This window comes from Natrix helvetica, assembly GCF_964273705.1.
Source record: "Natrix helvetica genome assembly, chromosome: 1".
Classification (NCBI taxonomy): Eukaryota; Metazoa; Chordata; class Lepidosauria; order Squamata; family Natricidae; genus Natrix; species Natrix helvetica.
Window position 1 is genome coordinate 122,599,240 of NC_138548.1, and position 16,457 is coordinate 122,615,696.

The 16,457-nt window shown below is 43.7% G+C and overlaps 1 long non-coding RNA gene across 1 annotated transcript; it reads right to left on the reverse strand.

Annotated features, from left to right (window-relative positions):
* Positions 1 to 1,231: 1,231 nt before the first annotated feature.
* Positions 1,232 to 7,091, reverse strand: LOC309383643. The gene is made up of 5 exons (XR_014173883.1): positions 6,235 to 7,091; positions 3,757 to 4,086; positions 2,902 to 3,030; positions 2,276 to 2,543; positions 1,232 to 2,183 (listed from the first exon to the last, which is right to left on the reverse strand). It is a non-coding gene; the product is annotated as an uncharacterized lncRNA (long non-coding RNA).
* Positions 7,092 to 16,457: the final 9,366 nt, after the last annotated feature.

Below are 16,457 nucleotides of genomic sequence, written 5' to 3' on the forward strand. Positions count from 1 at the left end.
CATCAGCAATAAAATACCTTATACCAGTTTTTTCTAAGTATGTTTGGTGTGAATTTAATGTATTTCTTCCATTGAAATTCCTCTTGAGATATATTAAATATTATACTTAGGATCATCATCCGTTTAATCACAGCCTCTTTAAATTGTTTGGTTTCTGAATACATTTCAGCACATAAAGCCCAGCAAATGCTCTGAATTTGCATTAAAAGCTTTTCAAATTCATTAAGAGTCTCCAAGTGTTCCCACTCATTTTTGAGATTCTTTTAACTGTTTTCTTGAGATTTTTTTTTACGTCTATAATGTTTATTTGAAAAATGAAAACGGTTGGATCACTCTGGCATTTTCAAAGAGAGTTTCAAAATATTTCCTTAATAATCAAATCTTGCAGTTTATACAAATTGTCATCTCTCTACTGAGTTTGCTTCCTCTTTATTAAAATAAATTTTTAATAACTAGGTGAGAAATAAGTCATTCTTCTCCTGTATTTAGCACATTTTTAAAACAGTGTTTATTATTGCATGATCTCTCTATAAGCCATTTATTTCTGTTTGTATCAGTCCAAAGATTTTTGTACAAATCATCTGGGATTCCTGTTCTTTCAATAAAGGCAACTCAACCATAAAATGTTATGATGATATGATCCAATCTGTAATCCAAGTTAGACAGTAAGGTGGCTGGAATTGCTGAACCCACTTGTTCCTTCAAATTTAAGTAGTTAATTTAAATTTAATTCTCAATCATTTATTAGTCCACCAAAATTGTTACTTGTCTTTATCCACCATTTAATATTTTATTTTCAATTTTTATTGGGAGTGTTGGACAGAAAATTAAACCTTGGCAGAATGTTCATTTTAATGACTATGATTTCTCTTGATTAATATTGTTTTAAGTTTCTCCATCTTAAATATATATATCTAGTGTTATATTTTTGAAATTTTGTAAAAAAAATCTATATTTAAGTAGGACTCTATTATCAATCTATGTGGGATTTGGGTTTAGAATGCAGTGTTTAAACTGTAGATTCACTTTTATAAACGTATTATGGTTTATTCCAGAAGCCATTTTTAAGCAAACCAAGACTTAATTTGTTATATGAACATAGCAAAATTCTTCATCTAAAGGATTACTGGTTATTGTTTGAAACATGCTTTTAACTTATATCCTTGTCCTTTCACATTAAAAACCTAACATCTGATTTAATCAATAGAATAGAATAGAATAGAATTCTTTATTGGCCAAGTATGATTGGACACACAAGGAATTTGTCTTTGGTGCATATGCTTTCAGTGTACATAAAAGAAAAGATACATTTGTCATGAATCATAAAGTATGACACTTAATGATAGACATAGGATACAAATAAGCAATCAAATCATACTAGGGAACAATCAATATAAATTGTAAGGATACAAGCAACAAAGTTACAGTCACAAGTGGGATGAGATGGGTGATAGGAACAATGAGAAGGTTAATAGTAATCGTAATGCAGACTTAGTAAATAGTTCGACAGTATTGAGGGAATTATTTGATTATCAACAGATAAATAAAATCAATACATTTCATTAACTAATATAAAAGAATAAGATTAAGATTTCTCTCAAATCACCTACCTAGATACTTGCAGATGCAATGTACTTTCTATACAACACTATAAAATGAAAGCTGAAAGTGCTGTTCATTTACCAGCTCTGTTCCCAATATACAAACAGATAGATTTCATTCGGCTGTTGTAAATGATAACTTAAATCTAATCCCAAACTTTGTCCTCCAACCCTCAGACTTGCTGACTGGGAAATTATGGGAAATGCATCTGGATGGGTCTAAGGCTGAAACCTAGCTTAGATAATAGGTTTGACATGACTTGAATGGCATCCATCCTCACTCCCACTATGCAACCATCACAATTATTTCCTTCTTTCCCTGAACCAGTTCTAATGAAACCATCTGTGTTTTCATTTCCGTTGACTACGGTGATAGAAGCACAGTATGATGCTATTATCGGGATTCATATTCCAGCACATTTTATGAAAGTTGCCCATCCAGCCGTGACATTGTTCCTTTCTACATTCACATTGCCTTGATGGAGGACATCAGAAGATTCTGAATGCCATGAAGTCCAACCAACATGTGAAGTACAGGCGACCCAGGATTTAACGAGAGCGATGATGTGATTTGGAAGAGAGCTATAGGGGAAAAATGTGTCATCATAATTTCCTCTGAATAGATGCAGTTTCCTCTTGCTCACCCGATATTCGGAGACAGTATGAAAACCCACCTGGATTAATACTTTCCACACAAAAATCAGGAAACAGAACATCTTTATTACGAGGCAGAAAATATGTATTGACATTTTCTCAAGGCATAGAACAATTTAATATAAAGTGACCAATGAGTCCCTCTGGAAGGAAGAGGCTGAGATGAAGGATGTGGAAACTTCAGAATGGAATGGATCTTCACTGGGAAAGGCCTGCAGCTAGACGTAAATCTGTGCCTTGGCTGGTAAGGGAGTGAATACTGCTGTAGCAGGTAACGCAATTAGAGACCTACAAAGGAAGTAAATTTAGATGTAGGAATACAGTCAGCAAGGACCATCAACACTTGGTTGCCTGTCACTTAAGCATATGTCCCGAATAAGATACCCCAGAGGGTGTTTACTTTATACACAACAACTATCAGGGCCTTTGCTATACAAAGGTAGAATTTGTACTTCACATTAAACTATAATGGGGTTTAATTACCCTTAGCGTGAACATGTCACCATAATTTGTTGGTTTAGCCTTAGCAGGTTGTGTCAGTAAAGTCATTTGTGGCTTATTTAATAAATTATAATTAAACTATCAATATGATATTTAAACAGAATAAAAAAATTGGTCTTTTTTAGCCGAGGCAGTTGTCTCTTACCTTTTTTTCTATAGAACTTGTAGATGGCCAGAATAGCACTGTAGGCCAAGCTTTTGGCCCCTAGTAGGAGGAATATAAACTGCCCCGCATAAAGGCTGAGTTGAACCTCAGAGATACCTGAAGCTGATTCTGAAGATAGAAGGAAAGAAGAAGTTGCTGTTGTAACCGAAGCTAGCGGCATGCTTAAGGAGACATTTCAGGCTGATATTTTAATACCCCCCCTCCCCCATTCAGTTTATAAAGCTGGCAACCCAAATGTTTTGAGTTGGGCTTTTTCCATATCATTCTACTGAATGCTAATCCTTTCAAAAAATAAGCAACAGGTCTTGGCCAGTCCTCTTGGATAGGTCATGCAAAAGTGGCAAATTACTAATTTTAAAATGTGATGTATTATTGGTGCTTCTAGGGAAAATCGCAAGATTTTTGCCTCAGCCATATGCCAGAACAATTTGACTGTTGTAGTCTATGCAGGCACCTCTCTCTCCCTCCCTCCCTCCCTCCCTCCCTCCCTCCCTCTCTCTCTTTCTCCCTCCCTCCCTCTCCCTCTCCCCCTCTCTCTCTGTGTGTATATGGCAGTAGAGGTGATGGGTACAGTTTGCCACTTTGCCAGCTCTGCTCAACCCTCTTCCTTGTAAAACTCTGACTTTACATGGCTGATCCAATAATAAACAGCCACAGGGATGTGGGAAGCAGATGAGCTTGACCATTAGTAAATCAACCTCCAAGGCCCAGAAAGTTTTCTCTTCCAGAAAGGAAGAAGACAAAGCCACTTTCTGGCCACATCTTCCTGATTGCAGAACTCAGCCAGTTGATTCAAGCTCCTGCTGCTTGATTAATTGCCGAGCATTTCCTTACCTGTCTCGTGGTCTGGACTGCTCTCCACCCGGTCACTCATCTCCTGCCCCGTTTGGTTGACATGGCAGGAATACTTGTTGCCTTTCCGCCACTCCTCTGCCGACACAATCAGGCGGCTGGCAGTGGCGAAGTTGCACTCCCCTTGTTTCTTGACTGGCTCAGTAGCAGAGGAGAGTCGGTCAATCTCTTCGCCATTGCACTTCCAGATCACATTCAGTGGCCACTCGTAGTGGAAGCCCTGGGCCAGGCACACAAGGGTGATACGCTTTTTGTGGCATACAGGGCTCAGGAGAACGATGCTTGGTTGTGGCTGATTGTCACACTTTGGATCTGCAGGGGAGAAATAACCCGTGTTTTGCCCTTATCAACTGAGCCAACCTTAACCTGTGATTAGAATTAAGACTCAGAAATGAAGCTGCCTATCATGAAAGCTTCATACCCTTCAAGAAAGGTTTGGAGTGGCAGCAGATATTCCATGTTGAATATGTTGAACCCCTGGTATGCCCAAATATGGCTAGCTGATGAGAGCTAAATAGCTTGAAATAGATCTATATTAGTCTTCCTTTATTTATTTATCAGCACAAATACAATATATATAATAGTATTCGGGTCTTTTCCTGTGTAAGATTGAGAGTACCTTGGCAACATTTCGACAAGGTCCCACTTGCCATCTTCAGGCTGGTGCCTTGGGCTTCGTGTTTGTGCTTTTGCTCGCAAGGCACCAGCCTGAAGATGGCCAGTGGGACCTCGTTGAAATGTTGCCAAGGTACTCTCAATCTTACACAGGAAAAGACCCGAACATGCCAAGACCTGCATACCTGTACCCGTGAAAATCTACGAAAACAAATTGTTGCTTGTATCCTTACTCTCTCTCTCTGTGTGTGTGTGTGTGTGTGTGTGTATTGGCGGGCATGAAGTTGGGGAAGGCTGAACTTCAGTTTAATTATGTCACTTGCTACCACTTGGATGGATGCTTTTACTAAGCAGATCAATTAATGGCAATGGTACCCTTGAATCATATGAATGAACAGGATGACTAAAACAGAATAAAGTCTCTGGCTTTAGCTCCAGGGTATTTTCAAAATTGTGAATGGCAGCATCCATTTCCTCTGGCTGGGCTTGCTTTTAAGACTGTTTATACTAAAGCATTCCTTAAGCCAGCATTTGTCTAGATTTTTTTCCCCCAAAAAACTTTAAAGTAAGATAAATAGGCCAAACAAATGCCAAAAATAGTGAAATAAACTAGCGCAAGACTCAGTTGGGGGTCTCCTGATTTTAACTGTTGAATGTAAAGTGTGGTCTTGCTACTGCTTTGTTTTTAAAGTTGCTTGGATGATCTAAATTTGATAACCCTTACATTGCACTGAGAGACAGATTATAGTGACCAAGACATTGGTTAGATATCAGAAGACCATGAGTTCTAGTCCCACCTTGGGCACAAAGCCAGTTGGGTGCCTTGAGCCAGTCACTCTCTTTCAGCCCTAGGAAGCAGGAAATGGAAAACTACTCCTGAAAAGCTTTGCCAAGACAACTGCAGGGTCTTATTTGGAGCCTCACCAGGAGTTAAAAAAAATGACTGGAAAGCATCCCACCACTAAAAGCATTAGTTAACTTAAATCAGCCTTCCCTAATTAGCAACCACCGATGCACCTCGGACAGCAGCCTGAGCATAATGGAAAGTATGGTGTAGTATAACTGAAAAGCAACTGGTCGGGAAAGGCGGCATGAAACCTGCCTGAAGGAACGAGAGCTGCCGCCGAGTTGGAGTTTCCCTTAAAGCCAGAACCGCTTGGGAGGCTCCAGAGGTCCACTTCCAAAGCGGATCTCAGCGACCAGCTGGCCAAACCTTTCCAAACCTCGCCGCTCTTTCCAGTTTTACTGGCGACCAGCCTTTCCCAACAAATTCTCCGAAAGCTGCGAAAGAGGCGACTGGTCGCGAGGACCTGCCGGCTTGTTTTCGGGAACGCAGGATCAGGTCCTGTGACAGGAGGGTTGCCTCTTCCCCAGCCTCGGGTGCAGTTTGCCCTTCGCCCAAGCGGACTGATCGGGGACGTCGCTGACCCTTTGCACCGGCCAGGGCAAGCGGACAGCCCTTCTGCTGCCTGAACTGGGGAGGAGACGGAGGGCACAAGCGTTTCCTCCGCTGCTTTCTTCCACCCAGCCACCCAGCCACCCCCCGCGCTGGGTTGAATCCTCCAGGCATCTGGCGGGACCTTCCTGCCGGGAGGGAGCCAAGCGGGCGCCTTGGGCGCTCCCTTCGCACGTCTAACGAAAGGCGATTGCGGAGGACTCCCTGGCAAAGACAAGACAAGCCGTCCCACTACCCGGCGCGGCAATGAAAGACTTTTCCCCCGGCGAGCTGACCCCCCTGCCACTCCCCGCCTCGGAACGACCCAGCCTCGCTCCCTGCCAAGCCATGGGGGTCCCTCCCGGGGGAGTTGAGGACGAGAAGGCGAAGCGGAGAGCTTTGGGACTCACCTTTGACCAGGACCTGCGTCCCGCTGGGAGCGAAGTGAGCTTGCTCTCACAGCGCTGCAATCTTTCCGGGCGCCTTTGCAAAATCTTCCCGGCTCCTTCCGAGCCTTTGGAGGCCGGCCTTTCCGCTCCCCTTCGCCCGCGGGGCTTCCCACGACCAGACGGGCCGCGCTTAGTGACCGCTCCGTCCAAAAGGAGGCAAGGGTGTGAGCTCCGCTCGGCCAAGGGCGTTGCAAACGCTCAGCCCGGCGAAAGGGCGGCCGGCGAGCGGGAGTCCTAGTTTCTCATTCGGCAGCCTGCCAACAGGCCCTGACCCGCGACGCCTATCAGGTTCCCTTCGACTTCTTCTCCGGGACCGGACCCGGGATCCGAACCCTCTTCCGCAGCTCCTAGCAGCCCCCACCCTAGTTCTCTTCCTGGCCGGAGTATGAGAGACGCCTTATACCACCGTGCCCCGTACTGTACACAGACAGGCAAGGCGCTGCAAAAACTTCCTTCCACTTTTTGTGCGCAGCCCCGAACATCCAAATTGCACCCACGGCGTTAATTCACGCTCCCTCCTCCGACGCCGGACGGTCGCTGGATATTAGGCGTTTCGGAGGCCGACTAGCTGGGCCGGGAGCCGGGGGTGGGGTGACCTACGATCCGGGGGGAGGGGGGGGACAAGCCTTAAGCGGCTCGGGTGGTTCTCATGTCTCCTATCGATTCCCCAGTTTGAAACCGCCGATTTCCATTTTTAATTGCAATGCTCTCCCCCCTCTTCCAATTTCTAGGATTGGGGATTAGGAATCGGGATTGATCAGGCGCCCAGAGGATCCTGAGCAAAAGGTGTTCGCCAATGCTACTGTACTGTGCCTGTGATTTTTTTCTTCAACCTTTATAACCACCACCACCACCACCACCCCGCCTCCCAGGAGTCCCACCCCAGTAAAATGTGATAGTGCTGGGCAGGACTTTTGAGGTGAAAGGTCCACCAAGTGGACAGGATGGGGGTGGCATAGGATGGGCTTTACCTGTGGAAGAATCCAAGGCCAGTCTCTGGTCTCAGCGGGTCATGATATGCCTCCTGCAGTGGTGGGATTAATTTTTTTTTACTACCGGTTCTGTGGGCATGGCTTGGTGGACATGGCTTGGTAGGCGTGGCAGGGGAAGGATACTCTAAAATCTCCATTCCCTGCCCACTCCAGGGGAAGTTTACTGCAAAATCCCCATTTCCTCCCAATCAACTGGGACTCAGGAGGCAGAGAATAGATGGGAGGCGGAGCCAGTCAGAGGTGGTATTTACCAGTTCTCCAAACCACTCAAAATTTCCACTACCAGTTGTCCCAAACTGGTCAGAACCTGCTGAATAGCACCTCTGCTCCTGCCCTCCTAAGAAGAGCAGCACATTAGGATGGATGATGAGATCATGCCGATGATGCTGATAGTGGTTTGAAACTTGTAATTGTTGAAATATTGAATCATACTGAACATCAGAATTGTAGGATAGAGGAACAAGGATCCTCTAATCCAGTTCCCTGCTCAATTCAGAAATCCCTTACTTTAGTATCCCTAGCAAATGATTATCCAAACTTTAGGTGCATCATATCCTGTCAGTTCAATAGCTGAGAACAGCTCTTAACTATCTGGAAATTCTTCCTGATATTCAACCTAATTTGACTTGTAATCAAAATCCCTTGTCTTTTGTGCTGTCTTCTGAAATAACTTTGATTAATTCTGCCCTGTCTTCAACACGACAGCCTTTCAGATGCTTGTAGACAGTTACCATGTCTCATCCCTGTCTTCTCTCTAGACAGACATTCATTGCCACCAAGTCTTATTCATGGGTTTTTTTCTGCCTATCATTTTGGTTACTCTCCTCTGGATACGCTCCAGTTTTTCAGAATCCTTTTGAAAACAGGGCACCGAATTTTCTAGGTATGGACAGACCAACAAAGAATAAAGGGATGCCAGACCAATCTTATTTTATTCTTTGACAATGTGACTAAATTAGTAGATCGGTAAAATGCTGTGGACATAGTATGGTTATAGTATAATTAGACTTACATAAGGCATCTAACAAAGTAGAACATAACCTACCATATTTTTCGGACTATAAGATGCACCGGTGTATAAGACGCACCAAGATTTCGAAGAGGTAAGTAAGAAAAAAACGTTTTTGCCCTCCCCGGCCCCCAGGAGCACTCTGAAGGCTTCAGCAGGGCTGGGGAAAGGGAGAAATGCCCCAGTTTTTGCAAAAACAGGCAGAAAATGGGCAGGATTTTTGCAAAGATGGGGGCATTTTTGCCTTTCCCCAGTTCTGCTGAAACCTGCAGAGTCCTTCTGGCAGCTGAGGGAAGGCAAAAATGCCTCTGTTATTCACCTGTTTTTTGCAAAAATGGGAAGTGGGGGGGGGGCTTTGGGAGGACCAACATTTCCAAGCTCTTATGGGGGGGGGGGGAGGAAAGGTGCACCTTATACTCTGAAAAATATGGTACTTCTTGGTAAGCTAAAAAAATGTGGGATAGACAGCATCATCACCAGATGGATTTGTAACTGACTGACAAACCATACTCAACAAGTAGTCCCTAAACTTCTACATGGAGGGAAGTAAACAGTGCGACACCACAAGGTTCCATCTTGGGCCCAGTACTCTTCATAAATGACTTAGATGAGGGAATAGAAGGGGGACTCATCAAATTTGCAGACAAAACTAAGGAATGGTAGGAATGGCCAATACCCCAGAAGACAAGCTCAGGATCCAAAAAGATCTTGACAGGCCTGAACTATGGGCCCTATCCAACAAAAGGAAATTTAAGAAAAGCAAGGTTTTTCACCTAGGCAGGAAAAACCAAAAGTACAGATTAGACGGAATCTGACTCAGAAACAATAACTGTGAGAGGGACCTTGGATCATCACTTAAACATGAGCCAGTAGTGTGCAGCAGCAGCCAAAAAAAGCTAATATAATCCTTGGTTGTATAAACAGAGGCATAGAATCAAAATCATGTGAAGTATTAGTACCAACTTTATAAAGTCTTAGTAAGGCCACACGTGTCATACTGCATCCAGTTTTGGCCCACCACATTACAAAAAGGATGTTGAGACTTTGGAAAAAGTGCAAAGAAGAACAACTAAAATGATTAAAAATCTGGAGACAAAAACATATGAAGAACGGTTGCAGGAATTTGGCTAATCTAGAGAAAAGCAAGACTAAGGGTGACATGATAGCAGTATTCCAGTATCTGAGGGGCTGCCACAAAGGAGAGGGGGGTCAACTTGTTTTCAAAAGCACCAGAAGACAAGACAAGAAACAATGGATGGAAACTAATCAAGGAGAGAAGCAACCTGGAATTAAGGAGAAACTTCCAAACAGTGAGAACAATTAATCAGTGGAACAGCTTGTCTTCAGAAATTGTAGGTGTTTCACCACTGGAGCTTTTAAAGAAAAGACTGGACAGGCCCGTGTCTGAAATGGCAGGGTCTCGTGCTCAAGCAGGGGGTTGGACTAGAAGACCTCCAAGATCCCTTCCAGCTCCATTCTGATTGATTGATTTCTCTTGATTATACGTCTTGTGTTGATGCAGCATTGTATTTGCTGCTTCTTGCAGCTGCATCATAGTATCGGCTCATGTTGAACCACCAAGGCACCCAGATTCTGTTCTGCTGCTTATATTCAAGCCCTAAGTTTTTCATGCCCAAATAAAAAGCTTTATATTTGTTCCTGATGAAATGTATCTTCCCCAGGAATGGTGGTGATTCTTCTCACTGGCCGCCACAGGGGCAAGTGAGTGGTTTTCTTGAAGCAGCTTGGAAGTGGACTGTTGCCTGTGACAGGGCCCTTTGCCTATCAACCATGTCCCTCTGCGCAGAGCTCACCAAAGGTTCGTCATTGCCACTTTGACTAAGGTTGATATCTCGGGGGTCAAAGTTCCAAAGCATCTCAGTGATGTTTACTTCAAGAAGAAAAAGCTGCAGAAGCCCAAACATCAAGAGGGAGAAATGTTTGATACTGAGAAAGCGAAATATGAGATTGCAGTTCAGTGCAAGCCAGACCAGAAGACTGTGGACTCCAGCTTCTGCCCATCATCAGCTCCGCAGCTACCTGCATTCGACCTTTTCACTCTCCAATGGAGTTTATCTCCACAAATTACAATACAATACAATACAATACAATAGTAGAGTTGGAAGGGACCTTGGAGGTCTTCTAGTCCAACCCCCTGCCTAGGCAGGAAACCCTATACCGTTTCAGACAAATAGCTATCCAACATCTTATTAAAGACTTCCAGTGTTGGGGCATTCACAACTTCTGGAGGCAATCTGTTCCACTGATTAATTGTTCTCACTGTCAGGAAATTTCTCCTCAGTTCTAAGTTGCTTCTCTCCTTGATTAGTTTCCACCCATTGCTTCTTGTTCTACCCTCAGGTGCTTTGGAGAATAGTTTGACTCCCTCTTCTTTGTGGCAACCTCTGAGATATTGGAACAATGCTATCATGTCTCCCCTAGTCCTTCTTTCTCTTAAGCTAAACATACCCAGTTCCTGCAACCGTTCTTCTTATGTTTTAGTCTCCAGTCCCCTAATCATCTTTGTTGCTCTTCTCTGCACTCTTTCTAGAGTCTCCACATCTTTTTTACATCGTGGCGACCAGAACTGAATGCAGTATTCCAAGTGTGGCCTTACCAAGGCATTATAAAGTGGTATTAACACTTCACGTGATCTTGATTCTATCCCTCTGTTGATGCAGCCTAGAACTGTGTTGGCTTTTTTGCCAGCTGCTGCACACTGCTGGCTCATATTTAAATGGTTGTCCACTAGGACTCCAAGATCTCTTTCACAGTTACTACTACTGAGTAAGGTATCACCTATACTGTACCTGTGCATTCCGTTTTTGTTGCCTAAATGTAGAACCTTACTCTTCTAAATTGGTCTTCTAAATAGTCCGAAAATACCACAGTAAAAGTTTTGGGGATTTTTTTTTAATAAAAAAAAGAAATGTATCTTACTTGTTTCTGACCATTTTTCTAGCTTGTTATTAAATATTCCCTCCAAGATAGGAGTTCTTAAACCTTTTGCCATTACACCTCCCTATAGTATAATTTTAATATACAGACCCACCCACCCCTTTAAAATCCAAGCCTCCATATGAACACACATGAACAATGAAAACAATTCAGTGAAACTTTGGGAAACAACGATTGATTGCAACAATGTACAACAAAAAGGTTCTTCACCCCACCACTTGCACTCTCTCTGCAGCTCTCCAAACTGTACACCTCGCCTGAAAACCCCTGCTTTAAAGGGGTTGCTATCCTCCTGTCTTTTTGTCACCTGCCAATCTGATAATGTTTTAACCCTGGAGCTCCTGTTCAATCAAGCATGATTCCAAGCAATGATAGCTTAGCACAGTCACATTTTGCCATCTTCTTGATTGGAATCACAAAGAAGGCTTCGTTGAATGGTTGACTGAAATCAAGATATATTATGTCCACTGCATTTGGCTTCGTTGAATGGTTGACTGAAATCAAGATATATTAGGTCCACTGCATTTGCATGATCGACTAACCGGTTATTGTCAAGAAAGTCTGCACTCAGGTCCTCCCCCCAGTTTTGGAATTGCATCAACTCCTTTCCAGTTGTCTGGCACCATGTGTGTTTCAGGTTCTTCTCACAGATCACAGCGGAAATGACACACTACAAGGTTGACCCACTACATCTTTAGTAGCGAGGAAGCACCAGGTTAGGACTCTTGCCTTAAAGGTTTAACTTGTTCATGGTAACCTGATGTTTCCTTGCTACTAAGATGTGTTGGGGTCAACCTGTTTTCTAAAGCACCAGAAGGCAAGACAAGAAACAATGGACTGAAACCAAGAAAAGAGAAAAGCAACCTAGAACTAAAGAGAAAATTCCCAATGATGAGAACAATTAACCAGTGGAATGCTTTGCCTTCAGAAGTTGTGGATTCCTTATCACTGGAGACATTTAAGAAGAGACTGGACAGCTACTTGTTTAAAATGATATAAGGTCTCCTGCTCGAGCAATGGGCTGGTGGACTAGAAGACCTCCAAGGTCCTTTCCAACGCTCTTATTCTATGTTCTACCTCTTTACTTACCTTGAAGTGCCACTTCCTGCTTATATCAGCTTTATCTTTAGGTCTATTTGAACACCATTCTCCTTTGCAGAGGAGTCCAAAGTAGGAAAGTAGAATGAGCTCTGTCCTCTCTGTGTCACCTGTTACCCCACCACCATCTTCTCCTAGAAGCAAGCCCACTCCTTCCTATTTCTTCCTCTTACGGTTTACATAATTTAAAAAGAACCCTCTTTTCCTTGCTCTTAGCTTTTTGAGTGTTAATTTTGCTTTCTGCCGGTTTTAGTTACCTTCTGGTATCCTTCCTTAGTGATTGCCCCCAGCTTCCATTGCCCCTTTTAATTCTTAGCGTAGTCAAAAGGTCCCTATGCATCTACAATGATTCTTAAACCACTCGTCCATATTTACTGTTCACTGAAATAATATGCAGTTGTATTTTCAGTACCTTAATTATGGGAAGTTCAAAATCTCATGTACTCCCTTTGACTGAAAATTTTTTATCTACGAGATGCTGCTTGTTGTATAAGTACTTCTTAAAGGGCTTTTCTGAAATGTAGAAGTGTATATCTAAATATGCTGCATTTTCCTTTCTGTAGATAAAAACTCTTATTTTATTTTGACAGCTGAGCAAAGCTCCATTTCCTGTGGTAAAGCTATAAATGATTTAAAACGTGCAAGATGCCAACATCTCTTTTTAAAGTCAGAATTAGCAAACTTTGTTTTTAGCTGGTTTGCAAAAGCAGTTATGAGTTTCAATACACATAACCATTTAAAGACAACCTGTCTCCTTAAAATATTATTTACTTCGGGGTTTTAAAACAACCCACGTTGCATCGAGTCCAAATAAGCGCTCTTTCTGCTCAAACTGTTCTGCCCTTGGTTTTAAAGAATGTTCCACGAAGTTTTAAGATTATTAAATCGCAGTTTTAGATTTTCCCATTCACCATAGCTTCTAAAACTAACATGAAATATTTGTGCTGTTCTTTATTCTCTCCTTTAACACCTAGAGGTATTTTTAAAAAAATACTTGTACTTTTTGAATACATTTCCTCACCCCCAGTGACTTTGATCTTATAATTTGATCAGCAACTTAATAGACAAAAATGATCTCCTTTATTGCATTTTTCATCAATACTAAACGGCCTTGGCAAGCCAGGATTCCCCATGAACACAGGGTTGTCCCCAGTGACCATTCTATGATTCCAATAGTGTTGTGCCAGGCTTGCCTGTAGAGTGCAAAACTGGCTTATCACCAGTTGGATGTACATTGGATGAACATTTAATTGATCCTCCCTCCTAACCAGTGTCGGTGCATCGTAGCTGGATAATGGCAAAGGGAAGCTTTAATTGGAAGATGGAAAATGCAGATCATAGAATGTTTGTGAGCCAATCAGTTCCCACAAAATCCCCCCCACCCCACCAACATTAGCATGGAGGGCAATACATTAGACAGCTCAAATATCATTACTCTGGGCATACCTTATATTGTTAAGCCAAGGCAACATTTTACTTGCCCCCCAGAGATGGTATTCTGCCGGTTCTGAACCGGTAGCAGAAATCATTGGTGGCTGTGCCCACCCACCCCAGCTCTACCGCATCCCATTTATGCCCTTTGTTTAGGCAAAGTGCATGTGTGGAAGGCGGAGCACATGCGTGGATGCACGCCAGTGGTGGGTTCTGGATCCCATTCCAACCAGTACGGCCAGAACAGGCTCGGCATCATCCACAAGGATGCGTGTGGTGCGCGCGCATAGGCACGTGGTACACGCATGCTTTGTACCTGCCAGCAACACCTCCGCAAGCCTCCCCGATGCTCCAGCTGCTTGGTGGAGCATCGCATAGGCGCAGTACATGCCATGCGCGTGCACGGAAGCGCCAAAGGCTTTAAAGGACAGATAAGGAGCTTGGGCAGGCGGGTGGGCCCTCCAGAGCACCGTACCGGAAGGGTACCCGGTGCTCCGGGCAGGCTCTGGTACACCTGTACCAAGGCGTATCGCCTGCAACCCACCACTGATGCACGCTCACATTTGTGAACTGATAGGCAAGGTAAGGCTTGCCTCACTTACACTTTATCATGGCACAATCAGACCAATCTTTCCCTTTGGATATTTAACCTTGATCTCATCTCATTCCCAGCCCATGAGTAAACCAGCCTTCAATCCTAAATAGCACTAGCACTTAGACTTATATACCACTTCACAGTACTTTTACAGCATTCTCTAAGTGGTTTGCAGAATCAGCATGTTGCCCCCAACAATCTGGGTCCTCATTTTACCCACCTTGGAAGGATGGAAGGCTGAGTCAACCTTGAGCCTGGTGAGATTTGAACTAAATTGCCTGCCAAATTGCAGGCAGCTGGCAGGCAACAGAAGTAGCCTGCAGTACTGCACTCTAACCACTGCACCACCATGGCTCATAATAGATGTTGGTTTTGAAGTAGCGACTCTTTTTTATACTATTTTCCTATTTTTATCAGTTTCATCCCTTTCCCTCACCCTATAAATTGAGAAAGACAATTATCCAGTTACTAATCAGTTTCATTCTTCACCTCTGCAGGGACTAGCTAGTAGAAAAACCATGTCCCCACCCCTCTATTTATTTCTGACATGGGTTCCTTTCTATATATTCCTTTATTCTACCCCACTTTTTTAAACTCGGGAGATACCAAAATATGGTACAGGTATGCAAAAAGTCTTGACCAACTATCCCCAAGGAAGTCAATCCTTCTCCATGTGTGCTACATGTCAGGCCTGCAGCCAGTTCCTTTTGGGCTCTTTGGCCTGCCACACTAATATTCTATTCTACGATGCTGTTTCATTAGTGGGGAATTGGGAGGGGAAATAGTAAGGAGTAGAATGTGATGTTGTCAAAATAAAATTCCTTTCTAGAATCCAAGGTCATCCTTTGTCTCTACACCTCTGCACCTGACCGGAACTGGATGAGTGGAAGTGCCAGCATGGCAGTGGAAGATTGGACCATGTGATGGACGTGGGTGTGGGGCAAGATCATGAACTCTCAGCTGGCTGGGGGAAACCAAGGAAGCTCAGATTCAGGTTTTCCCAGATGTGCCAACATGACTCTCTTAATAAATTGGAACTTTGAACAATACTTTGCCTTGGACTCTGATTTAACTTTGGATGCTATTTGGAACCCTGACACTACAGGCTCCTGATTGCTGTTTTCTTACATTGGTTGGTGATCAGCGATGGGATTCACTTACCTACTGGTTCACAAATGTGAATTTTTGTGCATGCGCATAGCCTTCTGCGAATGCACAGTGCTCGCACATTACATCGGGGTGGGTGGAGTCTCCTGCAGCAGCTGCTCCCAGTTCATCCGAACCGAAGAGAGCTGGCTGAATACCACCTCTGTTGCCCATGTGCTGAAGGGGAGAAGAACAAAGAGGAAAAACCAACTGCTTCTAATGAGTGCTTCACTCACAAACCAGGACAACACCACTTGGCAGTGATTCAAACAAAAGGAAAGAAGTCAGCTCAACGTAACTGGCAGTGCGCTCAACTAGCTACTCCCACGTAACACCTCTCCTGCGCAGGCTACACTGGCTGCCTGTGGCTTTTTGGGTGCGTTTCAAGGTGTTGACCATCATTTTCAAGGCGCTCCATGGCACAGGACCTAGTTATTTGCGGGATCGTATCCTGCCCCATACATCCCTTCGGCCTATCCGCTCACACAGAGAGGGACTCCTCCGGGTGCCGTCCACTAGGCTGTGCCAGCGGGCGACGCCTAGGGGAAGAGCCTTCTCTTTGATGGGCCCGACCCTCTGGAATGACCTTCCCCCTGACATTAGAATGACTACGGCTCTCCGCTCCTTCCGTCAGAAACTTAAAACCCACCTGTTCCAGCTAGCCGGCCTGGCCTAATTCCAGCCTTCCCACCTCAGTTTTGGTTTTTAAATTTTATGATTGGTTTTATGGGTTAGTTTTAATTTTTATAAATTGTACAGGGGTTATTTAATCTAATTTTAACGATGTATATTATTGTTTGGATGGGTTTTTTTAAATTTATACCTGTACACCGCCCCGAGTCCCTCCGGGGAGAGGGGGCGGTCTAGAAATCTAATTAAAATAAAAAATAAAATAAAATCAGTTCTATGTTGGTATTGCTAATGCCAAGTCAAGAATGGGGTAATTGTGTTCTAA